Source organism: Apodemus sylvaticus, chromosome 1 (assembly GCF_947179515.1).
Source record: "Apodemus sylvaticus chromosome 1, mApoSyl1.1, whole genome shotgun sequence".
Classification (NCBI taxonomy): domain Eukaryota; kingdom Metazoa; phylum Chordata; class Mammalia; order Rodentia; family Muridae; genus Apodemus; species Apodemus sylvaticus.
Window position 1 is genome coordinate 45,380,039 of NC_067472.1, and position 27,109 is coordinate 45,407,147.

General features: G+C 42.7%; 1 long non-coding RNA gene across 1 annotated transcript; it reads left to right on the plus strand.

Annotated features, from left to right (window-relative positions):
* The first annotated feature begins 2,745 nt into the window (after positions 1–2,745).
* LOC127677808 (uncharacterized) lies at positions 2,746–7,570 on the plus strand. Its single transcript, XR_007976532.1, has 2 exons — positions 2,746–2,883; positions 6,511–7,570. It is a non-coding gene; the product is annotated as an uncharacterized LOC127677808 (long non-coding RNA).
* The last annotated feature ends 19,539 nt before the right edge of the window (positions 7,571–27,109 follow it).

Consider the following 27,109-nt stretch of genomic DNA (forward strand, 5'->3'; position numbering starts at 1 on the left):
ACAGCAAACCGGTAGCCAGCATCAAACTAAATGGAGAGAAACTTGAAGCAATCCCACTGAAATCAGGGACCAGACAAGGCTGCCCCCTTTCTCCTTATCTTTTCAATATTGTACTTGAGGTACTAGCTCGGGCAATTCGACAACATAAGGAGGTCAAAGGGATACAAATTGGAAAGGAAGAAGTCAAACTATCATTATTTGCAGATGACATGATCATCTACCTAAGTGACCCAAAGAACTCCACTAGAGAGCTCCTACAGCTGATAAACAACTTCAGCAATGTGGCAGGTTATAAAATCAACTCAAGCAAATCAGTGGCCTTCCTATACTCAAAGGATAAGCAGGCTGAGAAAGAAATTAGGGAAATGACCCCCTTCACAATAGCCACAAACAGTATAAAGTATCTTGGGGTGACTCTTACCAAACATGTGAAAGATCTGTATGACAAGAACTTCAAGACTCTGAAGAAGGAAATGGAAGAAGACCTCAAAAAATGGGAAGACCTCCCATGCTCATGGATCGGTAGAATCAATATAGTTAAAATGGCCATTTTGCCTAAAGCACTATACAGATTCAATGCAATACCCATCAAAATCCCAACTCAATTCTTCACAGAGTTAGAAAGAGCAATTATCAAATTCATCTGGAACAACAAAAAACCCAGGATAGCTAAAACTATTCTCAGCAACAAAAGAAAATCTGGGGGAATCAGTATCCCTGACCTCAAGCAATACTACAGAGCAATAGTGTTAAAAACTGCATGGTATTGGTACAGTAACAGGCAGGAGGATCAATGGAACAGGATTGAAGATCCGGAAATGAACCCACACACCTATGGCCACTTGATCCTCGAAAAGGAAGTTTCTAGGTGTCAGCAAGCACTATAGGTCAAAGTGTCCTGAGTGCTTTGTTTTGGGCTGTGTGTGTGTGTGAGTGTGTGTGTGTGTGTGTGTGTGTGTGTGTGTATTGCTTTACTCACATGGGGGGGGGGAGAGGAGGTCTTAAGATGAAAAGTGCATTGTTGGTAAAGATGTGTCTATGTAGCTCAAGTTAAGAGGGGTCCCCAATTGCTAAGCTTTCCCCACACTTGCCTGTCCCATTACTGTGAAAGGAAGACTGACTGTCCTCATGCCTGGGGATGTGACTTGGTTAGCAGTATGTTTGCCAAGTCTGCACAAAACCCTGGCTTCAGCCCCCCATATTGTGTGTACAGGATATGGTGTTGCATGCCTGTGATCCCAGCATCCAGAGGTGGAGGCAGGAGAATCAGAAGCTCAAGCTGATCCAGGACTACATAGCAGGTTTGAGATCAACCTAGGATCTGCAAGCTTTTATCTCAAAACACCAACTCTTCCTGGCTTGTAACCTAGAAGAGCACTGAAGGCCTGCTTCCAAGCCTAGGATGAATTTTGCCTTAGTCGAGGGGGAATTCTGTTTCATTTCTGAGGTTGAAAGTGAAACGAGACATGAGAGTTCTGAATTTCTTTTTTTTTTCTTTTTCATCTCAGAAACTTCTTGAATGTTAAAAAAAAAAAGTAAAATTTCAGTCAACCATGGCATGTTGAGCTGCAGTAAGACCAAGCACTCTCCCTCCCACCCCCATGCTGAAGCTGGACAAGGAAACCCAATAGGAGGAAAGGGTCCCTGAAGAAGCACAAAGAGTCAGAGACAGCCCCTGCCCCCACTGTTAGGAGTCCCAGGAGACCAAGCTACCTAACTGTAACATACACGCAGAGGGACTAAGTAAGTTCTATGTTGCCTCCCTGGTTCTGAAAAGAAACGGAGGAGGAGTGGGTAGGGGCAGGGGTGGAGGCAGAGGGAAAGTATGGGGGGAATGGGAACAGAGGAGGAAGGGGAAACTGTGGTTGAGAAAAGAAAGGAAGGAAGGAAGAAAAAGAGAAAGAAGACAAGAAATATATTTATATATTTTTAAAGTAAAATTTCTCTTTTATGCTTTTTTCCCCTTAAAAACTGAGCATGCTAGTACTCCTTTTCTAACAACAACAACAACAACAACAAGATCAAATTATTTTAGCACACTGGAAGAAAGCAGATGGGCTGGGCAGTTAGTAGAGTAACACCTGCAGCTTGAGTCACGAGCCATGTGCAGCAAGGGGCAGGATGTGTTTCTATGCTCTGCTGAAGTTGCTTTGTCTGTAGCTCCTGGGCATGGAGTTCGTGCCTGTAAGGAGGACAGTCCGGACTAGTTGGTGTGCACAGCAGAGGTCATAGGACAGCAGATTGCATTTGCAGTTACTCACACTAAACTAGCATCTAACGTTTTAAAATCATGAAATGGCTCAAATAAATTCAGAATAGAGTTAGAGACCAGCAATGAAGCAAGGCAAGAGAATATGGTCAGAAAGAATATACTTCTCAGGGAAGAAGCAGGTCAGAGGAAGAGGAAAGCTATAGTCACTTAGTAAGGGTGGAGGCTCCAGTGTCATAAAAGGTTCAGAGGCTGTTTGCACGGCATGGGCTTTCTTACGTGTACTCTATGTGTTGTGTGTAGTTCTACATATAACTTCACATATACATGTCTCATTAACATCTTATTCTCTATGAAAAGTTGAGCACTTTAGGATTACAATGGGTCTTGGGTCATACACTCTGGAGTGCCTCTGTACCGGTGACTGCGGGGGGGGGGGGGGGGGGAAGTGTCCAGTTTTCTTCTTTGCCTGTTTTTCTCATATGCTGATGTTGCAACCGTTGTGTAAGTTCTTCCCCTGCTCACCACCAGGCCTGTTCTCCTTCCTCATCACTGCCCTGTTTCCATGGTGCTGAAGATGCCCCTGTGAATGAAACACTCAAGTGTGTTCCAGAGAGACTTCGCGTTGATATGCTGCGGCAGTGACTTAGAAAGGCTGCCACACATCAAATGAGGTACAAGAAGAAAGGAGGAGTGGCCCCTTGTTCTGGAAAGACTCAGTGAAGTAGTATTTGGCAAAACCAGAACGGGGAACTGGGAAGGGGTGGGAGGGAGGACAGGGGGAGAGAAGGGGGCTTACGTGACTTTCGGGGAGTGGGGGGGGGCTAGAAAAGGGGAAATCATTTGAAATGTAAATAAAAAATTATATCGAATAATAAAAAAAATAAAATTTAGTTTATATATATATATATATATATATATATATAAAAAAAAGAAAGGCTGAGAACACAGACCCTGACCACCTGGAGAGGCCATTCTTAGCATGGGCATCACAGAACAGCAGTGTGTTCAGTGTCCTAGGAAATGCTAATGACCAAGGTTCTATCTATTCTGGGTTATTTCCCTGTATTAGTCAACTGCTGCAAATGATGCATAGAAGGAAGCAATGCTTCACTCCTTCCAGTTCTTCCCGGCTCATGCATTAGGAAGCTGCTGGCTGGTGGACCTGCTTGCTGTGGCTGAAATAAAAGCCAGTGTGTTGTTTTGCTCAGTGTTTTCCGTTGCTCTGGTAGTGACACAATGCATATATGCGAATGTAGCAACACAGTCAATGAGATCACATGATGATGTGGAAATATGATACTTCCACTTGCAAATTAACTGGTCATATAATTTGCATTTGAAATTGATGCTCAGCTGGCGAGATGACTTAATGGGTAAAGGTGTCTAGAGCCAAGCTCAATAATCCAAGTTTAATTCCAGGGACTAATACAGTAGAAGGAGAGAATCTATTCTCATAGGTTGTCCTGTGACCTTCACATGCACACTGTGGTACATGCATACGAAATCATGGGTGAACATGTACATGCAGATAGACAGATAGATAGATAGATAGACAGACAGACAGACAGGTAGATGACATTTAAAACAAATGTGGTTCATTAACATCTGTTATCTCATGTCTTTGGAAACTGAGGCAGGGCAACCTCAGGTAAATAGGAAGACTTCTGTTTGATGATAAATGAATGAGTGAAAAAATGAAAAGGTAAATAAATAAATATTTAACACCAATGATACTAGATAATAGGATAGGTGATAAATTCATGCAAGTCATTTAAATGTTTTCTAATTAGAATGACACTAAATACTAATTATGAAAAACATGTTATTTTATAACATTGAATGGCACTTTACCTGTGTTTTAAACAAAGTCCCATTTTTAAAAAATTTGTACTACAGTACACAATTTTTTTTAGCTTGCCCTGCCCCTTGGATGGGCTGGAGGTGATATTTTGAAAAGTGAGAGGTCACAGTCACAGGCACATTTTGAAACCAAGGGCTGCTTGGGACTGTAGATTGCACTGTCTACTGGTTCTGTTTCTGATCTCAGGGCTTCCTCAAAGGCGTGTACACACACACACACACACTTACGCACGCATGCACGCATGCACACACACACACGCACATGAGCGCACGTGCATACCCTGGTATCAGAGAAATGTTTCTCTGGCTTATAAGTATTTACAACATCTGTCTAGCTTTTGCAGAATTCTTCCATCTGGTACTTGAAACTCCTTATCTATGTAATATGAGTTGTAATTTTACCAATCAGGCATTCAAAAGATAACCTTCTTTCATAGGCTCTTCTTTCCTTCCAAAGACCAGGGGTTACCAGTTAGGCCCTCTGCTCAAGTTGGAATGTGTACAGCCTCCAAAGAGCCTATAAGTGACATCCTCTACCAAATAACCAACATCAACATTGTAGATGTTCAGTATTGAATGGAAACAAATTTCCTGCTTCCACCAAGCAAGGAAAAGTAAATTAAGTCACTTTGAAATGCCATCATAGAGACAGCGTGCTTCCTTCAGAGCCACAGTATCCAACATTAACACTCTTGCCTCTCCTAGCCCGAAGCATTGTCTTTCAAGGAGCAGCCACTGGGTTGGTTGATGCTCGCTCAGGCTGCTTCCTACCGGTGTCTTGGTCCTGGATCCTCCAGTATCCCTTCTGCTTCTCTTGTAATGGTTACTATCTTGACCAGCATTCCATGATCCAAGAGGAAAGACATGCAAGCCAGCATTCCCAGGAAAAGCTCCACATGTGTAAGGTTCTGCTTGGCTAATCTCTCATCAATCTCTATTGAGTTGTGTTAAAGGTTGATTAGCTTAAAAGGTTCTTGAAACTGATCACTTTAACAAAGGGGAAGTCAGGCTATTCATACATTTCATTTTGTATTTTATTTTTTGATGGTGGGAATAGAACACAATCTTAACCATGCAAGACAGGTGTTTTACCACTAAGATAAAACCCCCAGCCCCCTCTCATTTTAAATATAAAGAAAGACATCTTTTCTTTTATTTTTTGGGGAAATATGAGAGGGATCTTTTCTTTTTTTATTTCTTTTTTTGAGCTTTTTTTATTCGATATATTCTTTATTTACATTTCAAATGATATCCCCTTTTCTGGATCCTCCCTCCCCACAAGTCACATAAGCCCTCTGGGTATATGCCCATTTTTTCAACATGCCTGTCTAATGACAGAGCTGGGCCTGACCCTTGACCAAGTACAGTACTATCTTATGATGCTATTTAAGAAGTTTGTACTTCTATGCTTTATCTCCTTCTAGACACTAAGTTTCCAAGGGCCAAAAATAGTGTTCTGTCTGTGTTATAACACTAGCTTAGTACTGTCAAAGAGCAACCTCAAAGTTTAATGTAAAGATTTTAATTGGCTTTCCTTTCTTATCACATGTGTGTACCTTCATGTGTGTGGGCATATTTGCGTGAGAACGAATGAAGGTGCACATGTCTGTGTGTCTGTGTGTTTAGAGGCCAGAGGATGATCTCAAGTGTCATCCTCAAGATTGTTGTCCTTGAAACAGAAACTCTCATTGGCCCAGAGTTCCCCAATTTGGTCAAACTGCTAGCCATCCCTGGGTTTATAAGATTGCACCAACACACTGGCTTTTTTAACCCATTTTTTATTGGTTATTTTATTTACATTTCAAATGTTATCCCACTTCCCAGTTTCTCCTCCACAAACTCCCTGTCCCCTCCCCCTCCCCCATCCCTACATCTGTGAGGGTGCTCCCCCACCTGCCTATCTACTTCTGCCTCAGGGTCCTAGCATTCCCCTACCCTGGGTCATCAAGTCTCCAGGACCAACAGACTTCCTATAAAGTGATACCAGACGAGGCAATTATCTGCTACATATGCAACTGGAGCCATGGGTCCCCCCATGTGTACTCTGTGGTTGGTGGTTTAGTCCCTGGGAGCTCTGGGAGCTCTGGGAGCTCTGGTTGGTTGATATTGTTGTTCTTCTTGTGGGGTTGCAAAACCCTTCAGCTCCTACAGTCCTTGTCCTAACTCCTCCATTGGGGATCCTGCACTCAATCCAATGTTTGGCTGCAAGCATCCGCATCTGTACTGATCAGGCTCTGGCAGAACCTCTCAGGGGACAGCTATACCAGACTCCTGTCAGCAAGCCATTCTTGGCATCAGCAATAGTTTTACATAAGTTCAGGAACTTAAATTGGGTTCTCATGGTTGTGAACCAGGCACTTTACCCACCGAGCTCTCTCCTCCACTCTGGCTTTGTTTCTGATTATAGAACTGTCTGGTGCTCTGTTTCATTTCCCCAGATGGATGAATAAGACTGGCAGAAGATGGTTTCTTGCAGAAATATAAAGAACTGGAAGAAGCAGAAACAATGGAATGCAGATTGGTTGTGTCAAGGTTACTTTCTTTTAAGACAAAGACAAGAGACAGAACTACAGAGAAGTAACTGGCCAGTTACCATCAGGAATCTTGTCCTACTTAGGGTTACTATGGCTGCTGCGATAAAATACATTGACCAAAAGCATCAGAGTGGAAAGAGTTTATTTCACTTCTGTATCTCCACCACAGGACCTCGTTGAAGGAAGTCAGCGCAGGAACCTGGAGGCAGAGGAGTGCTGCTTACTGGCTTGCTCCCCAAGGCTTGTTCAGCTTTCTAAGGCTTTCCACCTGCCCAGGAGTAGCACACTCTTCAGGGCCCTTCCAAAATGTTAATCAAGAAAATGCCCCATAGGCTTGTCTACAGGCCAATCGTGTGGAGTTGTGGACAATCACAGTGTCCCATAAGTGTGCTGGCAGCCATGAAGATATTCTATAGACATTTGGTCTACTTCTTTTGTCTATCAGACTGTTGAAAGGGATCCCAAGAAATTGAAAAGTCTGCAGCAATTTCATGCTTGGGAAGGGAAAGGCTGAAGCTGGCGGAGAAGCTTGTTTTCCAGGAAAGGGATTTCAGAACTCTCCAGGAAGCAGAGGCAATGAAGATGGACTTGCCCATACCTTGGCGAGGATTGTTTAGATGTGCACAGTTGTTGCCTTCCATTTAAATCTAACGCTCACTTCAGGACCTGGGGAATTTGTGGGGAGGGAGAGAGTCATTGGACTTCTGTATTCCTTTATCCAGTATGAATTAGGACTGGGGAGCAGGCAGGCTTTGAGGGTTCAAAAGTCCACACCATTCCCAGTTAACTCTCTCTGCCTTATGCTCATGGATCAAGAGGTAAACGCTCAGCTTCCGTCCACCCCAGTGCTGTGCCTGCCTGCTGCCAGGGTTCTACCCCAGCACTGATTATGGCTCCCCGCCATGATGCTCATGTGCTCTGACCCTCTGAAACCATCAGGCTCCAATAAATTCCTTTTTCGGTAGGTTGCTTTTATCATGGTGTCAAATCACAGCAACTGAAAAGTAAGACAGTGACCAAACTTGTTAGAGATTCCACAGCCCAGGCTCTGACCCAAACAATTCAGACAACACTGCTGTAATTTCAATGGGACAATAAGGAAAACTTAGCTAAGGACTATTAGTGTATTAGGCATACTCATATGTACGTTCATAATTATATAAGTATATTTGTAAACTTCACACTTAGAGTGAAATACATGGAAAAACACTATTACCAAAGTGCAAAGCAAAACTCATACTGTGTGTGTGTGTGTGTGTGTGTGTGTGTGTGTGTGTGTATACTTGTCATGGTACAGGTATGGAAGTCACAGGACAACTTTTATGAAGATGGATCTCTCTTCCAGCTTTTTGTGCGTTGTGGGGACTGAACTCATGTTGTCAGGCTTTAGAGGCAAGCATATTATATCCACTGAGCCATCTCTCCAAGCCTAGATTCATTTATTGTGGTATGACCAAAGCTTTTCCTTTAAATAAAACCGATATACTAATATAAGCCCCAGATCTCAGACTTCTGTGTCAGGACATCTTCCACGGATAGCAATAACCTTGATCGCATACTGTGCAGGGCAGTGGGTAGCAGACTGCTTGCAATGACCCATTGAGGGTCAAGGTTCTGGGTTCTACCCCAGCACTGATTAAGGTTCTAAATAAACAACCTGTCACTCTTATAATTTTAGAAAGACTAGAGTCTGGAAAGATGAATTTCCACTTTTAATAATTGATTTTCTATACTCCACATCCATCACTTGCTTTTTAGCGAGGTTTACAGTTTCTTGCTGAAATCTAGACACTGCAACTTCACTAAAAGAAACTTCTAAATAGACCTTTTGTATGAAGGTTTGTTTGGCTGGACTTCAGTCTTTGAGTGTACTGTTTGCTGTCATGGTAGGTATTTGAAACCAAGGTTTCATGAGGCATTCTTCTTCTGTTGCCTCTAAGCCTCCCTAGAGACTGCTTAAACGATCTCCAGGGACTTATTAGGGAGTTCTCTAGGGTTCATGCCCAGTCATTACTTTGCTGCCCAGCAGATGAGGTGGTGACCTGTGGTGTTTCTGTGCTTGGGCAGTGAGCTTGCACCCTGGAGCTGGGTCTTCACCAGTGCCTCTCACTCTTTTTTGCTCTGTTTTTCCTCCTCAGGTGAGACTGGAAGTGTTATAGAAATTATTTAATTCCCAGCCCTGGGATTTCTACCCTGCCTTTGGTTATTGAGTTCCCAGATGAGAGACAGACTCACAGCCTTTATATTTACAGTAAGCCGTAAACAACACAAGAGCCAGGCAACTGCCTGCCCTCCACGCTGTTAGACTCTACTTTCCTATCCACAACCCCAGTTATTATTTACCATTTATTATGTTTCATCTGGGCTGCTCTCAGCTCCAATTTTGGCAGTCCTTAGGGCCACATTCTCTCGACTCTTTTTTTTTATTTAAATATTTTTATTAGATATTTGCTTTATTTAAATTTCAAATGTTATCCCCTTTCCCCACTTCCCCTCTGAAAACCCCCTATTCCATCCCCCTCCCCCTGCTCACCAACCTCACCCCTCCCACTTTCCTGACCTAGCAGTCTCCTATACTGAGGCATCGAGCCTTCACAGGACCAATGGCCTCTCCTCTCACAGGACTAATGGTCTGAAAAGGCCATCCTCTGCTACCCATGTGGCTGGAGCCATGAGTCCCTCCATGTGCACTCTTTGGATGGAGCTAGAAACTATCATCCTGAGTGAGGTAACCCAATCTCAAAAGAACACACAGGCTATGTACTTGCTGATAACTGGATATTAGCCCAAAAGCACAGAATACCTAAGATCCAATTCACAGACCACATGCAGCTCAAGGAGAAGGAAGACCAAAGTGTAGATACTTTGGTCCTTTTTAGAAGGGGGATCAAAATACCCATGGCTCACAGCCAACCAATGGACTAAGCATAGGGTCCCCAATGGAGGAGCTAGAGAAAGGACCCAAGGAGCTGAAGAGGTTTGCAGCCCCATAGGAGGATCAACAATGTGTACCAGCCAGTCCCCCAGAGCTCCCAGGCTCTCTTGACTCAACCAATGGCCACTTCTTCTTTTCTCCTGCACCTTCTTTTTCTCCTTATGGTCCCCTCTGACCTCAAGCCCCGAAACCTAAATCCCACCTATGTATCTTTTGCCCAGCTATTAGCTGTTGGCATCTTTATTCACCAATCAGAATTAACTTGGGGGCAGGGTCACAGGGGCTAGTGCAGACTCTAGGTCTTGGGGCAATAGACAGTAAAAGACAGCTGTTGCTGTCTTTCCTCCTTCCACTTAGTTAGGCACTGTGTTCCCTTGAGGACAGGCCTCACTCAAGAACAGAGTATTCTGGACATACTGTAAAATGGCGGCTGGGTATGGACTATAGTCCTAGCACTCAGAGGCTGAAGCAGGGGAATGGAAAGTTCAAGGTCAGCATGGATTATACAATAAATTATGAATGGATGAATGAATGAATGAGTGAATGAATGAAGTTAAATAAAGTGGCTCTGTTTCCTGCTGAGAGCATTTCCTTCCAACCTTCACTGTGAGAAAATACCAGAGGCACTGGAAGTAAAACTCAAGAACATCTTTACAGTTACACCCAAATGTATGAGTTTGTTCTGCAGTGCCGAGAATGAACCCAGGGCCCTGCACATGCTACTCTGGCTTCTTCTACTGAGCTACATCTCTGACACCATTAATTTACTCTTTAACAGGAGAAAGAACACACATAATTTATTATGTGCCTCACATATGAGGATATCAGGCCCAGAGGGAGGGAAGTTGCCTGGCCCCTATATAGAGTTTGGGGTCCTGGGGCAAGCAGAGGTGGTCCAGCCTGAGAAAGCGGAGTTGGGTGTGGCTGTCAGCATGGGGTGTCTCATGGTGCGGATCAAGTTCCCCAGGCAGCAGCCACCTGCTGTCCCCTCGGCCTGGTTCAGACCCGTGATGTCCTCTTCCTGTGGAAGATCCCTCTGTGTTGTGCAGGCAGGTGGCTTAATTCCATCCCTGTTTAGCATGCCTCAGAGCACAGGGTATGGGATGCATTCTAAATGTGGACTCCCAAAAGCAAAGACAGAAGCTGGCAAATTTGCAGGCTTGATTCCTGGGGACTTGAATCATCCAAGATAAATGATACTCTGGACAGCCATGTAGAGGCTTCTCCATCTTCTCTCTTCTGTTGGAAAAGCTGAAGTCCATCTTCACCTGTTTCCCCAAGTTCTAACTCAGTGGTCCACACTGAGCCTCTGCCATGTTTTCCTAACCAATACTGGTCCCTCTGGGCGTTTCTCCCCTCGAGATACTGCTTTGCTCTTTCTAACTCCCTCTCCATCTGCTGTTTCTTCAAGTCAGTGGCAGATAGAATGATTGACTTCCATGTTGTCAACAGTCTTCTTGTTGATGAGCACAAGATGAATTCCAAAGTCTTAGGCTATACCAGAAAGGAGAAGGCTCCCCATTTACTTTTAATGTGACCTATACAAGTTGGATTTCAGAAATAGCCACCCACATATCCTCTTGCAGTGGCCTCCTGAGTGGGAGAGGACAATTGGGTACCACCAGGCTGGGGTAGGCTTGAGTTAGAGAGACCAAGGGCTAGTTAGGGACCACACCAGCTGCCTTCAGTTTTCCTTCTGAGCTTCAGGTTCTGTTCAAGGACAGGGATAATTATCAACTAGCTTAGAAATCACTAGTGATTCTTTAATGGAGCAGAATGTAGGCTGAATGTAACTGACAGGAGAAGGTAATGTCCCCATGTGGGGAGCAGATAAAGGCCTTGTTGATGTGAGCATGGCCATGTCAAGGACCCCAATGCCTCAGAACCATGAGAATGGCAAAGCCTTCTCTGAGTCTGAGGATGAATGTTGACAGTGTGTATGGTTGATACTTTTATCAACCATAGTTTTCTCCTTCCAGATGACTGTAGCCTAAGACTGCTGTTCTACAAATCCCACCCACCAGTGTGTGGGCTACCAGAGTCCAGCTTTTCTGTAGGTGTGTCTTTCATTTTCTCATCACCTGTAGCCTCAGTCAGGCCAATCCCCAAACCATGCAGGTCACAGTAGCCTTGTCAGTGATATATATATATATATTCTATTTTGTTTAATTAGGTATATTCTTTATTTACATTTCAAATATTGTTCCCTTTCCTGGTTCCCTCCTTCCCCTGCCAGTGATTTCTATTCTATCTACTTACTATTGCAGGTAATTTTGGTTTACCACTGGATAATTCATCCAACTATTTACTGTTTCTTATTCCCGGATGGAAGAAATTTTCCAAAGAGGGGGGAAAGGTGATCTTGATTTCTTTTCAAGTTTATCTGGTGCTGCAAAATAAATTATTCTGAATCTTCATGGATAATACAAGACATGTTTATTATTTCAGACTCTGAGTCAGACATCAGCTGCATAGCTGGCTCTGTCTCTTAGTCAGCTGAACTCAAAGCTTGGCCAAGGGTGCAGATACCTCTAGCCTATCTTGGGGAGCATCCATCTGTGTCCAGATTCACTCATGGGTTTTGGCAAGCCTCTGGTTCTATCTGGCTATTCTAGATAGCAATTCCTTGCCACAGGGATTCTCTGTGGGGATCCTCTCATATGGAAGTCGACATCTCTGAGGGTTGAGGGGAGAGAAAGAACAAAGAAGATAAAAGTCACCATTGCTTCATAAGCTAATTTTAAAAGTGGCATTTTTGTCATATTTGATGTGTTCTGTTTGCTAGAATGAATCACTAAGTCCAGCCCACATTCAGGAAAGAAATGCACAGGACATGAATGCCAAGAGGTGGAGAACAATCAGAGTCTCATTAAGATTGCCAATCATAGATTGGTAATTAGTGCTTCGTAGCCCAAAACAAAGGTTCCAGGCATCAGTTATGAAACTGTAGTGAAGCTCTTGGATGGGAGGTAGATTTAGCTGGATGTTCTGAAGAAGAAGAAAGGTAGAGTCTGGAGACAGTGGTAATGAGCTAAGAGAGATAATGCCCCGAGTTAGGAATGGCTCCAGGAAATCCAGGAAACCCTACAAGCATTGGTTTCCTGTGTGGATGCATCCTCCAGGGCAGCAAGATTTCTGATGAAATGAGTTCTCAGGGTTGCTTGGGGCTGTTACACGTCTAACACCGGGGCATCTTGAGATGTCTGGAATCACATACGCTAAATCCTTGTTTCCCCAGGATGGTTTTGGTTAATACTCTATCACAGCAACAGAAAACAATGCCTACCAACTTCATGCTTTCTTTTTTATATATAACCCCCTTTTTTTAAAGAACACAATTTAAGGAGTCCAATTAGTGCTGGGCATGGGGCTATCCACTGGAGCATGGGAGAGTCTATCTCTTGAAATTAGCACCTCGATTCTTTCCAAAATGCAAACTAAGGGTTGGGAGAGCATACCATAGCAGAAGGTTAGAACAAAAAGCAATTTTTGTTTTGTTTTTGAGCTTGGCTCTTAAGTATTTCAGGCTGATTTTGAACTTGCTATATAGCCAGAGAGGACCTTGAACTTCCTGATCCACTTCTCTTCCTCTACCTTATGAGGTCATGAATTATACCAGATATATCGAATTCAGAAAAATTATGTATTCCTGTCTTCGCATTGTTAATATTTATTATATATGTGTAGGAGAAAATGCAAGCATAATTTTGGCAAGCCTACCTGGCACACTGAACTTCTAAACAAGAAGAGTGGTGCACCTACTCCTGAACTCAAAACACCCTCCACATCTCTGTTCATGTGTTTCTTCCACATGGAGACTATGGTGGTATGAGCCCTCACTGTCCAACCTGAGGGAATGTGCCAACCAATCAGAGCTGATAGGCTTTCACTGTATAAGTGGTTGATCATGTGCAACAAAGCAGCCTCTGTTCCCTAGAACCATCTCTGGAGTGGTTCATCTCAGTGCCCTTTATCAACCCATGGGCATTGTGGTCTTATCAAGGAACATCCTGGCAACAATGGCACTTATGTGGTGTTTATAAATTAAATTTTTATCAGAGTTATTTATTTTCGTATGTGTAGGGGCATGTTCATGTATAAGGAGGTTGGAGAACAAGTTACAGGAATTGGTTCTCTTCTTTCATCACGTGGGTTTCAGGGATCAAAGTTGGGTAGTCAAGCTTGGCACGAGAACCTCCACCTGCTGAGCTATCTCACCAGCCTCTATAACTCTTTATAACTAGGCATTGCTCATGCTTCCTGCAGGCTAACCTGTAGCCAAGAGGAGTGAAGCATGCTTGTTGGACTTATGTCAAAAAGAAACAGAAACGGGAGTATCACCTCTTGCTACAAGAACCCTTTGGATTCGGTTTTAATGCCTTAAATTCAAAGCATAAAGAACACATGGAAGGTGATGGAGAAGTCAAGATGTAGGTTTCAGTCGGGCTGCACGGGCGATTCAGGATTCAGTTGTTTGCTTCCATTCTTCTATGTCTTTGTTTCTTCATGACCAAGCTTCCAGGGGTGGTAGGATATCTTTAAGCAAGTCCAGACCAAAAACTTCCAGCTGCAAGTCATCCTAGAAGCCATCATATAAGTCTCCTGAATACTCTCCTTGACAGGTTCCAGTTAGATGACTATCCAATTAATTAATTTCAAGGCAGGATTTCACTATGTAGTCCAAGATGGCCTGAAACTCACTATGTACAACAGAAGTGGCCTCAAATTCACAACTTGATCTGCTTGACTCTGCCTCCTGAGTTCTGGGATCAAAGGTGTGTGTCACCCATCTTTGACTCTATTATCAGTGAATGGAATGGCATGTTTGGCCAAGCCTAAGACAGGTTTCCATTTGAGCAATAAAATTATTGTACTACCTTCCTTCATTTTGGGATACCAGTTCCACCTGTTCACAATGGGAATTTCCCTAGAAATGAGTAAAACTCATTACAGATCCAACCGATTCCTACTAAAAGAATAGAATACTCATGGTTTCAGAATGTGGCAAACATTTTAAACAACTTGCCTTCTGGGTTAGTAGGGCTTTTGCAAAAGGCTTCTCCAATCCCTGGCCAGCTGTCCTGGCAGATGTTATTTATGTGGGACAGAGATGAGCCATTTCTCTTCAGTCTTGCCTAAATTGCAGCCTAGCAGACATAGTGAATGACTGGGGATGTCCCAAGCCAACCAGATTTAAGGCCACGATAAATGAATGGCCCAAGGGATGTGAGTCAGCATCTTCAGAGGAGCAGAATTTTAGAGGGAGCATGTAGTACATCAGGAATGACAAGAGTAGCTTCCAGAATGAAGCTGGGTGCTACAGCAATGGCTGACTGCAGGCTGACAAAGCCAAGAACCCAGAAGGCTGCTCAGCCTGTGACACTGGATGCCTTAGACATCCCAATGTAGTACCGAAGGCCTGGAGGGTCGCTAGAAAGCTTCTGGTTTTTAGTCTACATTGGAAAGCCAAAGACTCTAGGCTCCAATGGGAGTGAAGGATGGTCACAGATGTAGCAACCTCAGATTAGATTCATTTACCATCAGGAAGTAAAGGCAGACAGGAAAAGCACCCCTGCTTTCCCCTCAGACCCAGAAGGAGAAAGGCTTCTCCACCTCATCTAATCCTCCCTGAAAATTCCCTCAAAGATCCATCCAGAAGCATTTCTCTCAGTTGATTCCAGATTCAATCAATCAAATTGACAACCATAACTAACCATTACTCAGAAGGTTTTTGAATTTTTAAATAACAAATACATTTTAAAAATTAAAATTCTGTGCCTAATTTGGAAGGAAAATTAAGAATTTAAACACAGTAAGAATTTCTATTTAGGTTTCCCTCACTTAAGTCCTAAGTTCCTAAGTCCTCTCTTGGTCCCAGTCATCTTCTTCCTGACCATTAAAACAGCAGCAGCTCCAGGTCTCTCAGATCAGAGCACACAGAGAGAACAGGAGCCAGTGGGGAAGTAGAAGCCAGGCCTGGATTATAAAGGGGTTGGTATTAGCAAGTGTTCAGTTTACTGGTTATTTCTTTCATGCCAGGTCAGTAAATCTTTACTGATGTAGCTCTCCTCAGCAATTAGAGCAACAACCTGACCCTGGATGCACTCAGTTTGAAGAAAATCTCTTCCTGAATTGTGTCTTTTTGTATGATGTACCTCTGAATACTGAAGGTGGGGTTAGGGATGATACTATTTTCTCTTGAGAGCTCATCGGCCATTTCTGTACTCTCAGGAAGTACTTGGGAAGGTCAGCACTCCCTGTGTAGTTAGGGAGAGCTGTTCTTTCTGAGGGCTAGTCTTCAATGACTACCACACTCCCTAATGGACTCAAATAAACTTCCTGTCATTTTATTCTATTTTTTAAAATTTATTTTAAAGGCGCTCAACGAGGCCAGAAATCTCCATTGGATCTCTCGAAACTGGATTTCCGGGCACTGCGAGCTTCCTGATGTGAGTGCTGGGAACTGAACTCAGGTCCTCTGCTAGACCATCAAGTGCCTGCTCACAAGTGTTGGCCCTGTCTCCAGTCCTCTCCTGTTCCTTGATCCAAGGCAGAATTGCATAACAGTAGCAACTAGAGAAAAAGTGAACAGAAAACCTATAGCACAGGTATTAAGAGCTACAACCAATAAATGGGAGGACCGCAGGACACTTGGAAAGCTATAAAGCAAAGGACACCATCAATAGGACAAAACAGAAGCCCAAGAATGAGGAAAGGTTTTCACCAACTCCACAGCTAACTGAGGGCTAATTGTCAAAACACATAAATAACTCAAGAATCTAGACATCAGCAAACTAAATAATCCAATTAGAAAATGGGGTACAGGTCTAAACTGAAGATTTTCAACAGAGGAATCTCAAGTGGCTGAGAAACATTGAAAGAAATGTTCACCATCTTTGGGCATCAGGGAAGTCTGAATCAAAAACGACTTTGAGATGCTATCTTATATTGGTGCCATGGCTAAGATAAAAAACACAGTGACAGCTCATGCTAGCAAGGATGTAGAGGAAAGGGAACACAGCTCTATTGCTCGTGAGAGTACAAATTTGTACAGCTATTTTGGAAATCAATATGGCAGATCCTCAGAAAATTGGAAATCAAGCTACCTCAAGACCCAGCTGTACCATGCCAGTGTATATACCCAAAGGATGCTCCATCCAATCACAAGGACACTTGCTCAACAATGTTCATAACAACTTTCTTCAAAATAGCTAGAAACAATCTAGCTGTCCCTTAACCAAAGAATGGAAAAGGAAAATGTGATACATTTACATAATGGAGTGTGACTCAGCTGTTAAAAACAATAACATCATGAAAATTTCAGGCAAAATTTTCATTTTGCCTGAAATCATCCATTTCAGGCAAAATGGATGGAACTAGAAAATATCATCTTGGTGACTTTGTAGCAGACTGGTAAGCAGAGATCACCAGAATAGAGCATCAGTTGGGATACACCCTGCCAGGACAACACCTGCACCCAGGAATTTGGCAGCACCACAGCAATCTGTGCCAGGGGAAAGCAGGTCACCCAGGGTTGCTGAGATAAGCGTGAAGGCACACAGGAGGGGCAAGCACCAGCCAGTGACAGCATGACCAACTAACACCAGAGATAACCAGATGGCAAAAGGAAACGTAGGAACGTTGCTAACAAAAATCAAGGCAATATGGCACAATCTGAACCCAATTCTCCCACAACAGCAAGTCCTGGATACCCCAACACACCAGGAAAGCAAGATTTGGATTTAAAATCACAGTCTATAATGGAGGACTTTGTGGAGGACTTCAAGAAGGACATAAATAATTCCCTTAAAAAATATACGTGACCACAAGCAAACAGGGAGAAGCCCTTGAAGAACTAAGGGAAAACACAATAAAACAGGTGGGTGAATTGAACAAAGCCATCCAAGATCTAAAGATGGAGGTAGAAACAATAATGAAATCACAAAGGGAAACAACTTGGGACATAGAAAACCTAGGAAAGAAGTCAGGATTCATGGATGCAAGCATCAACAACAGAATACAAGAGATAGAAGAGAGAATCTCAGATGCAGAAGATACAGTAGAAAGCATTGATACAACTGTCAAAGAAAATAAAAAACGCAAAAAGCTCCTGACCCAAATCATCCAGGAAATCCAAGACAAAATGAGGATTATAGGTATAGAAGAGCGTTGTATTCCTTAGCTGCCTGCAGCTATTATGAACTGGGTTGCTGGAACAGAAGCTGAGGGATGGGTGGGGAAGGGGTAAAAAGAAGGAGGGCCAAGACAATATTTCACTGATCAAAACCGGAAACTTTAATGGCGCCAGACCTTCTAACAGTTTGGACAAACCCTTCTCCCCAGACTCCAGGCTGAGTTCCGGTGGAAGTTGTCTAGCTTCTCTTGGAGGTCCTTGTCTTGACTGCTCTGTCAGCTGGGTGGGTCACCTGCTTAATTCAGGAATTCCTAGACCTGGAGGAACAAAGAACTTAACCTTTACTTTGAGCACTCCACCCTAGGTGGAGCAGGATCCTGGCCATCTGGGAGAAGTTAACCTTGACCTTAGTCAAGTACGCTCTTAGTACTCCACCTAAGGAAAAAATTCCTGCTTTAACCTGCTTCCCTATTATGTCCTACGGCAGATTCCTGCCCGAAGCCAGGGATTATCCTTGACCAATGTCAAACTCAAACCTTGGGCATGACTGCCCCAATATGGCTCTGTACAGAAGAGAGTGAAGATTTCCAACTTAAAGGATCAGTAAATGTCTTCAACAAAATTATAGAAGAAAACTTCCCTAACCTAAAGAAAGAGATGCCTATGAACATACAAGAAACCTACAGAACTCCAAATAGATTTGACCAGAAAAGAAATTCCTCCCTTCACATAATAATTAAAACACCAGATGTACTAAACAAAGAAAGAATATTAAAAGCAGTAAGGGGAAAATGTAAAGTAGCATATAAAGGTAGGCCTATCAGAATTACACCGGACTTCTCACCAGAGACTATGAAAGCCAGAAGATCCTGGGCAGATGTCATACAGACCCTAAGGGAATACAAATGCCAACACAGACTGCTATATCCAGCAAATCTCTCAATTACAATAGATGGAGAAACCAAGGTACTTCAAGACAAAAACAAATTTATCGTACCTTTCCACAAATCCAGCCCTTCAAAGGATAATGAATGGAAAACACCAACAAAAGAAGGGAAACTATACACTAGAAAAAGCAAGAAATTAATATTCTTTCAACAAACCCAAAAGAAGATAACCACACAAACATAAAAATTACATCAAAAATAGAAGGAAGCAACAATCACTATTCCTTAATATCTCTTAACATCAATGGACTCAATTCCCCAATAAAAAGACATAGACTAACAGACTGGATATGCAAATAGGACTCAACATTTTGCTGCATACAGGAAACATACCTCAGGGCCAAAAACAAACACTACCTCAGAATAAAAGGCTGGAAAACAGTTTTCTAAGCAAATGGCCCCAGGAAACAAGCTGGAGTAGCCATTCTAATATCCAATAAAATAGACTTTCAACCAAAAGTCATCAAAAAAGACACAGAAGAACACTTTATTCTCATCAAAGGAAAAATGTACCAGGAAGAACTCTCAATTCTGAACATCTATGCTCCAAATACAAGGGCACCCTCATTCGTAAAGGAAACTTAACTAAAGCTTAAAGCACACATTGCACCCCACACAATAATTGTGGGTGATTTCAACACCCCACTCTCCTCAATGGACAGATCAGGGAAACACAAACAAAACAGAGACACAGTGAAACTAACAGAAGTTTTGGACCAAATGGATTTAATAGATATTTATTGAAGATTTCATCCTAAATCAAAAGAATATACCTTCTCAGCACCTCATGGTACCTTCTCCAAAACTGACCATATAATTGGTCACAAAACAGAACTCAGCAGATATAAGAAGATCAAACTAATTCCACGCCTCCTATCAGATCACTAAGGTATAAGGTGGCCTTCAATAGCAATAAAAACAACAGAAAGTCCACATACACATGGAAACTAAATAATGCTCTACTCAATGATACCTTGGTCAAGGAAGAAATAAGGAAAGAAATCAGAACTTTTTTAGAATTTAATGAAAATGAGAGCACAAAATACCCAAATTTATGGGACACAATGAAAGCAGTGATAAGAGGAAAACATAGCTCTGAGTACCTAAAAAGAAACTGGAGAGAGCATATGCTAGCAGCTTAACAGCACACCTGAAAGCTTTAGAACAGAAAGAAGCTAATACACTCAAGAGGAGTAGAAGGCAGGAAATCATCAAACTCAGGGCTGAAATCAACCAAGTTGAAACAAAAGGACTATATAAAGAATCAGCAAAACCAAGAGCTGGTTCTTTGAGAAAATCAACAAGATAGATAAACCTTTAGCCAGACTAACCTGAGGGCACAGAGACAATATCCAAATTAACAAAATCAGAAATGAAAAGGGAGAAATAACAACAGAAACCGAGGAAATTAAAAAAATTATCACATCCTACTGCAAAAGCCTAAACTCAACACAACTGGAAAATATGGATGAAATGGACACTTTCTATGAAGCCACAATTTCTCTTATACCAAAAACCACACAAAGATCCAACAAAGAAAGAGAAGTTTAGACCAATTTCCCTTATGAATATTGATGCCAAAATACTCAATAAAATTCTTGCCAACAGAATCTAAGAACATATCAAAATGATCATTCGCCATGATCAAGTAGGCTTCATCTCAGAGATGCAGGGATGGTTCAATATACGGAAATCAATCAATATAATCCACTACATAAACAAACTCAAAGAAAAAAAACCACATGGTCATTTTATTAGATGCTGGAAAAGCATTTGATAAAATTCAGTATCATTTCATGTTAAAGGTCTTGGAAAGAAAAGGAATACAAGGCTCATTCCTAAACATAATAAAAGCAATATCCAGCAAACTAGTAGCCAACATCAAACTAAATGGAGAGAAACTTCATGAAATACCACTAAAATCAAGGACTAGACATGGCTGCCCTCTATCTCCATACCTATTCTGTAAGGTTTCTGTAAGTTTCTATAAGGCAAAGGACACTGTCAAAACGACAAAACAACAACCAACAAATTGGGAAAAGATCTTTACCAACCGTACATCTGACAGAGGGCTAATATCCAAGATATACAAAGAACTCAAGAAGGTAGTCTCCAGAGAGCCAAATAACCCTATTAAAAATGGGGTACAGAGCTAAACAAAGAATTTTCACCTGAGGAATATCAACTGGCTGAGAAACACCTAAAGAAATGTTCAACATCCTTAGTCATCAGGGAAATGAAAATCAAAACAACCCTGAGATTTCACCTCACACCAGTCAGAATGGCTAAGATAAAAAACTCAGGAGAAAACAGGTTCTGGTGAGGATGTGGAGAAAGAGGAACACTCCTCTACTGCTGGTAGGGTTGCAAGCTGGTACAACCACTCTGGAAATCAGTCTGGCGGTTCCTCAGAAAACTGGGCATACTACCGGAGGATGCTGCTATACCACTTCTGGGCATATACCCAGAGGATTCCCCAGCATGTAATAAGGATACATGCTCCACTATGTTCATAGCAGCCCTGTTTATAATATCCAGAAGCTGGAAAGAACCCAGATGTCACTCAATGGAGGAATGGATACAGCAAATGTGGTATATTTACACTATGGAATACTACTCAGCTATTGAAAACAATGAATTCAGGAAATTCTTAGGCAAGTGGGTGGAACTGGAGAATGTCATCCTGAGTGAGGTGACCCAATCACAAAAGAACACACATGGTGTGCAGTCACTGATAAGCAGATATTAGCCCAGAAGCTTGGAATACCCAAGAAACAATTCACATATCAAATGATGCCCAAGAAGAAGGAAGGAAAGGTCCCTGGTCCTAGAAAGACTCAGTGCAGCAGTGTAGGGGCATACTAGGATAGGGAAGCAGGAAGGGGTCGATTGGGGAACAGGAGAAGGGAAGAAGGCTTATGTGACTTTCGGGGAGGGAGGATCCTGGAAAGGGGAAATCATTTGAAATATAAATAAAGAATATATCAAATAAAAAAATATCCCCAGTGAGGTGGCACAGATTGATGATGACACACATGGTATGCACTTACTTACAAGTGAATGCTAGCTGTTACCATGCTACAGTCCATGGACCTAGAGAGATTAAGTAACAAGGAGGGCTTAAAGCTGGGTGCAAAGATCTCTCTGGGAAGGGGAAACAGAATAGAAACAGCCCGTTTTGTGGGTGGACTTGGGTCAGGTGTGGATAGGAACAGGAGGGGTGTGTGGGGGAGAGAAGAAAACACTGCAAGAAAGCACTGGACTTGGGGGACATCTGGGAGTGAGGTGGAAACCTAGTGAGTGCAGTGGAAACGCCATGGAACCTACCAGAATAACCTTAGCAAAGACTCCTAATAATGGGGGACATGGAACTTGAACTGGGCACCTGGCCATCTTCTGTAACCAGGCAAAGCCTCAAGTGGAGGGATTGGGACACCGACCCAGCCACAAAACCTTTCACCTACAGTTTGTCCTACCTGCAGCATGTGCTGGGACAGGAGTTCATCATCAAAGACTGGGAGTCCCATCAAAGATGGGAGCAGACTCATCATCAAAGAGACCACAACTGATGGGAGCAGATGCAGAGCCCCACAGCCAAATGTTAGGTAGACCTCAGGGAGTCCTGCAGAGAGCAGGAGGAAAAACTGGAGGAACTAGAGGAGTCAGAAACACACCACGAGAACAAACTCAACTGACCAGGATTCACAGGGACTCACAGAGTTTAGAGAGCCAGCAGGAATATGACCTAGTCCTCTGAATATGTTATGGCTGAGTAACTTGACATTCTTGTGAGAATCTTAACAGTGGGAGCAGGAGCTGATTCCTTTGCCTACCTGTAGGGTCTTTCCCCCTTACTGGGTTGCCTTGCCCAGTCTTGATGTGATGGTATGTACCTGGTCTTATTGTAGCTTGTTATGTTATATTGTAGCTTGTTTGGTTGATGTCTCTGAGAGGCCTGGTCTTTTCTGAGGCTCCTCTCAGCAGAGATGGATTTGGGGGAAAAGAGGAGGTGGTGGGGAGACTGGGAGCGGGAGTGGGGGGAAAACTTCGATCTGGATATAATGTATGAGAGAAAAATGAAAAAATAAAGAAAAGAAAAAGTGGAGTAGATAGCTTTTTGTGGTGGAAGTGCTTTCTATTACAGCATGACCAATTCCTCTTACCCTCTCCAGCCTTGGGGAAATGATTGAGCCAGGGACAAGAAGCTTTTAGTCAAAATTGTTGTGGTTGGCCATGGCTCAAAGAAACACCTGGCTGAGCTCTGTGCCCTACCTAGAGCTGTGCCTCCAGGGACCAGGCATTCCTCAGTGAGGTTCCTGCTGAGAACCTGGCTTGGCCTGGTATTCCCTGGCACAGGGGAGGTAATGGGGAACTCCATAGGGATTTGTGGCCTGTGATCCCTAAATGTCAAGTACTTGAAAATTTTCAGATGTCAAACTGAAAAATTACAAGCCAGTAAATAAAAGTAAAGGCTAACTCATCTGAAAAATGAATAAAACATCCTCGCTAAACCCACAAGAGAAGAAATGTATAACATACTTGGTCTTTTGAGAAAGTCAAATAGAAAGGAAAAATATTTCTCTCTACCGGATGATCAAGATTAAAAGACATGCAAAGCCCAGGGTTGGTGAGCATTGGCAGAGCGCCTTTTCGTGGCCAGACTCTAGCTGGGTTCCCTGCACCCTCTTCTCAACTTGGTTCCGGCCTCAGCCTCTAAATCACTGGTTTGGCAACACAGATGAGATTTAAGCAAACACCAACCTCGCTTCTAGAAGCTCAAGGCTATGTCCTCAGGATGACCTCCGCCATCAGTGGGACTGCCTGAGAAGCTCAGGCCTGGAGAAGAACGCTCTATTCTTTAAGCCAGCACAGGCCCCTGCCCACCCCCTCACCCCCCACAGCACTGACTACCAAGGGCTCCCATAGTTGTGAACCTGCTCCCCATCCATACAGCTGGAGATAATCTTTCGTGTGCTTCTAGGAAACCATCTGAAAGATTTCAGCATTGAAATCTTGCTCATAACACAAGACGCCCATACTGTCTCTCTATAGGTGGGTGATAGGTGATAGGAATATAAGTGTGTGTTTCAAAGGAATCCATCCGGAAAGGTTTATCTCTAAGAGGAAGAGTGGGCTGCATGAATTTTACCCTCATTTTTGGAATCCTGTTTTCATGTATTTAGTTATAATAAGCATGTGTCTTTCCTCTAAGGAGAAAAGAATACAAGGACTTATTTTTTTATTTTTATGCTGAGAAAATGGAGTACAACACGAGACCAGAGACACTCAGCTGGGCAAGGGGCCCTGGGCTTGGATGTGGCTTCAGTGGTCTTACTACCCAGCTCTGATACTGACTGAGGCTGTCACAGTAATGTTAGCTTCTGACTGCGGGTTCAGGTGATAACACAGGAGGGATTTGTGCTATTTTGCCTTTTTTCTCCTTTTCTGTATCTTTCTCTTTCTTTCTTTCTTTCTTTCTTTCTTTCTTTCTTTCTTTCTTTCTTTCTTTCTTTCTTTCTTTCTTTCTTTCTTTCTTTCCTTCTTTCCTTTTCTTCTTCTTCTTCTTCTTCTTCTTCTTCTTCTTCTTCTTCTTCTTCTTCTTCTTCTTCTTCTTCTTCTTCTTCTTCTTCTTCTTCTTCTCTTCCTCCTCCTCTTCCTCCTCCTCCTCCTCCTCGTCCTCCTCGTCGTCATCGTTGTCGTCGTCCTCCTCCTCCTCCTCCTCCTCCTCCTCCTCCTCCTCCTCCTCCTCCTCCTCCTCCTCCTCCTCCTCCTCCTCCTTCATTCAAGACAGGGTTTCTCTGTATAGCCCTGGCTGTCCTGGAACTCACTCAGTAGACCAGACTGGCCTCAAACACAGAAATCTGCCTGCCTCTGCCTCCCAAGTGCTGGTATTACAGGCGTGTGCCACCATTGCCTTGCTTTTGTATTTTTCATGTAAACATGTATCATGCTGACAAAGAACCAATACTATTAAAATGTGTTCAATATTTTTATAAGAAAAATTTGGATAGCCAGTATAGAATTTTATTACTTAAAAAGTTTACATGTATTTATTTTACATTTCTTGTTCGTGTATGTGGGGGTGTATACATGCCATGGTCTGTGAGGGGAGGCAGTCAGAAGATGACTTGGAACAATTGGGTCTCTCCTGTGATCAAATGTGATTGATGTGGATTCAAATGCAGATGGCCAGGTAAGTGCCTTTACCAACCAAGACATCTCAACAGTACTAGTATGTATATATATATATACTACAGAAATGAGCCAAACTGACAGCAGAGCATAACTAAGTTTTGGTCCTGGGCTTTTATTAGAATGAGAAGCTTGATTTGATTCAATTTAACTTTTGGTTGAGTTTCTGCTACTTATTTCCTTGGACATTTCTCATGACTCCTTAGCTTGATGACCTCCTGTCCATGACCCCTATGGCCCTAGGCTTGATCCCTAACTAGAGAGAAGTGGTATGAACATTAGATTGTATATAATATGTGCTAAAGACCAGGCTGTTGAAAAGCACTTGTTTATGGAGAGTGCCTGTGACTACAATGCTTACTTTATTTGCCTGGGGCATCTGTATCAGTCATGATTTTGCATTCTTAGGTGAAGATCTGTACTTGTCTGGGTACCGAAGGTCTAACCAGATGGGAGAATATCTGTGGGATGGAGCTGGGGATGAAAAATATGAACTCATCAAAAATGTGAATTCATGGGTTTCAATACTTGTAGATGTAGACATATAGACTCGTGTGTATGTATGTGTGTGTGTATGTATGTGTGTGTGTGTGTGTGTGTGTGCATTTTCTCTAGCTCTGTGTACTCATAGTTCCAGGAGTAGTGATTTCCTGCTTAATAAAGATCACACTCAACTAGAGCTCTGAAAGAAATTTGGGGAATTCCCAGGCTGGGTGTAGATAATAGCAGTCGCATTTGGAATATCTTGTGCGAGAGTAGATAATTGTTCCAAGACTCATGAGGACTTATCAATGCACACGGAAGCCAGACTGAAGGAGCCAGATTACAGGGAACAATTTGAGAATCAAAATAAATAGTCCCACTAACAGAAAGTCTGTTGAATAAAGTAAGACTTTTATAAGTTCATACCAATAAAACTACATGTAAAAGTAAAAGTTTGATGAACAGACAGGCATATTCAGATTCTCATAACAACAAAAAGTTCTCACTAATTATAAGGGACAGAAAAAGATTTTTTTTTCCAATAGGAAACCCTCATCAACATTGCCATAATTAAGTATTCAAAGCGAGCATCTGTTGGGAGCAGTTGGAAAATCGTAAGTCGGTTCTGACATACTACTGCCAAAGATGAGTAACCTGAATCACACAGCCACAGCCATGCTGAGGGACAACAAATGGAACAACTGTCACATTCACAAATGTCAGGGCTACGGAAGCCACGGAAAGCCAAAGAATCACACCAGTTTGAAGGAGGCGAAAGAGGCATAATGACTAAGTATAAATGTGGTCTGGATTATATCTTTTCTACAAAGGACACCTATTGAGACAATGGGTGAAACTTGAACTACCAGGGATTGAACAGCATCATGTTGCAATAATTTCTCTGCAGGCAGAATACACTGAAGACTGGCTGACAGTGAGGAACTCTGTGGATAACACACTCAAAAATGTCTTCTTCCCTTTCCTTCGCCACCACTCCTTTCTTCTTTATCCTCTACTTCAGAGCATGGAAACTGGGGCCTATGAAATGTCACATGTCCTGAGTTATAGCTCCACTCCTGTTCTTGCAAAAATAAAAATGAAGGGGCTAGAGAGATGGTTTAGAAATTAACAGCACTTCTTACTTTTCCAGAGGACTAGAGTTTGATTCAAGCATCCATATTAGGTGGCTGACAATTGCCTGTAGATCTAGCTCCTGAGGACCTGACACCTCTGGTTTCCTCAGACACGTGTATTCATACCCACGTGCAAACATAGCCACCTACACATAATTAAAAATAATATCTTAGGGGCTGGAGAGATGGCTCAGCGGGTAAGAGCACTGACTACTCTTCCGAAGATCCTGAGTTCAAATCCCAGCAACCACATGGTGGCTCACAACCATCCATAACAAGATCTGACACCCTCTTCTAGTGTATCTGAAGATAGCTACAGTGTACTTATATATAATAATAAATCTAAAAAAATGTAATCCATTGGATGTTAAAAAAATATCTTAAACAAACAAGCAAACAAAAATCTAAAACCAAGAACAAATGTGGCAGAATAAGAGTTTGGAATGAGTGTGGCAGGGGGTGGGGTACTGTGGCTGACTTAGCAAGCTTCCCATTGCTGTGATAAAATACCACAGTCAAAAGAAAGGTGGGAGAAAGGGTTTATTTTATTTTGACTTTCACATCACAGCACATCCCTGAAGGAAGTAAGACAGATACTCAAGGCAGGAACCTGGAGGCAGAAACAGAAACAGAAGCAAGGCATGGAAGGGTGCTGCTTGCTGGCTTTCCCATCATGACT